This window comes from Piliocolobus tephrosceles, chromosome 4 (genome assembly GCF_002776525.5).
Source record: "Piliocolobus tephrosceles isolate RC106 chromosome 4, ASM277652v3, whole genome shotgun sequence".
Lineage (NCBI taxonomy): Eukaryota > Metazoa > Chordata > Mammalia > Primates > Cercopithecidae > Piliocolobus > Piliocolobus tephrosceles.
The window spans coordinates 73464256-73466488 of record NC_045437.1 but is presented as its reverse complement, the minus strand read 5'-3'; positions in this window follow the sequence as shown (position 1 = coordinate 73466488).

Genomic DNA, 2233 nt, shown 5'->3' with positions numbered 1-2233 from the left:
CATTCTCCTGCCTCAGCCTCCGGAGTAGCTGGGACTACAGGCGCCCGCCACCTCGCCCGGCTAGTTTTGCCAGCGATTACTTAATGAAGTAAGTACATGATGGGCTGAGGTGTGGAGAGTAGTCATTATGCCACATGCTAATTAAAGAGATGGGAAAGGTCGATCTGCGGGAGCTGAGATGCCCACATAAGTAGCTCTAGTGGTAGGGCTGCATCCTCCTACTCTCCCCATTTTCCTCTTTCTATTTCTTCCACCTACAACTGAGACAGCCAGGTGGGTGGGTGTCCCTGGAGAAACTCCAACCAGCCTGCCCACTGAGGTGAAGCCTCCGGAAGTTTGCAGCAGGGAGAATCCTGGCCCCTCCTCTTCCTGTGTGGAACCTGTGATTCAAAGGGCCAGGCGGGAAGTGCTGTAGTAGGGACTCTGGCCTTGCAAGAATTCCTGTTTCTCCCTTTCCTTCGTTTTCACCCAATAAAACCCTGTCTTACGACCATTCGGATTGTCTGAGCGCCCGAATTTTCATGGCCTTGGAACACAGAACCTGTCTTTAGCTGAACTAAAGAAAAGGCCGGGCGCGGTGGCTCAGGCCTGTAATCCCAGCACTTTGGGAGGCCAAGGCGGACGTATCACGAGGTCAGGAGTTCAAGGCCAGCCTGACCAACATGATGAAACCCTGTCTTTACTAAAAATACAAAAATTAGCCAGAAGTGGTGGCACGCACCTGTAATCCCAGCTATTCAGGAGGCTGAGGTGGGAAGATCACTTGAGCCTGGGAGCTGAAGGCTGTAGTGAGCTGTGATCATACCACTTTACTCCAGCCTAGGCAACAGAGTGAGACTGTATCCCAACATAAACAAATAATAAAAAATCAGATTGACATTTGCATACCTCTTTTGTTACTGAGTTTTCCCTACTCAACAACATAGTGAATATTTCCCCAAGTGTTTATTCTTCCATAGCACTGTTTTCAATTGCAACAGAATATTTCATCTTCTCAATAGATTTTAATTTAATCTTGTAAAATATTCAGATTATTTCATGTTTTTATTGTTTTGATAACACAGAGATAAACATTGTGACGCATACATTTGTTTCTGCAGTCTCAGACTACCGTACGGTTTGATAATAATCACTAAGAGCTTTTAAAATAAATGTAATTTTTTATTAAGCAAATCCACCTATCCTTTGAAATATTTCTTCCTAGTCTGATAAAGTTATTGCTAAATTAAATGAAGAAATAGTCTGAGACTTAGTATCTATTACAAAATTAAAAATAAAATGAAAATTAAAAAGATAAAATGTGCATAAAAGTTCTTTGGAAACTATAAAAGCATGACACAAAGGCAGGTGATTTTTTTTTATTATTATACTTTATGTTCTAGGGTACATGTGCACAACATGCAGGTTTGTTACATATGTATACCTGTGCCATGTTGGTGTGCTGCACCCATCAACTCGTCATAAGTGATTATTATTATTGCTGTTACTAACTACAGTGAAGATCATAATAGCCAATCTTAAATATACCATATTGTATTTTTTTATTTTTAATTTTTTTGAGACAGAGTCTTGCTCTGTTGCTCAGGCTGGAGTGCAGTGGTGTGATTTCCACTCACTCCAACCTCCACCTCCCAGGTTCAAGCAATTCTTGTGCCTCCACCTCCCAACTAGCTGGGACCACAGGTGTGCATGATCACACCTGGCTAATTCTTTGTATTTTTAGTAGAGACAGGGTTTTACCATATTGGCCAGGCTGGTCTTGAACTTCTGACCTCAAGTGATCCACCCGCCTTGGCCTCCCAAAGTGCCTGGATTACAGGCGTGAGCCACTGTGCCCAGCCAACCATAGAGTATTTAAACAAGTCATCTTGTTTAAAGGTCTTCCCTCTGCAACCTGGCAGGACCCTGTTAGGCCATCATCCTCATAAAACATCAGGGTGAGAGAGACAAAGATCAGAGCCACTTCCTAAAAGCCCAAGATCTTAGAGTTTAACACAGTGACTCCAGGTACGTGAGACAGATGTACCTACAAAAACCAGTCACAGATGTCAAAGGAGGAATTGAGACCAGTGTGTGCTCTCAATTCTGCGTGTGAAAGCTACATGTAGTTAGCATCAAGGACAAGCCTCAGCAAGATTGTGGCAGGGAGGGAAACTAGGGTGAGAACCTGTGACCCAGCAGGGCCAGATCTGTGGATTCCACAAAGTGGTTCTGCATCTTGGTCTGTCATGGA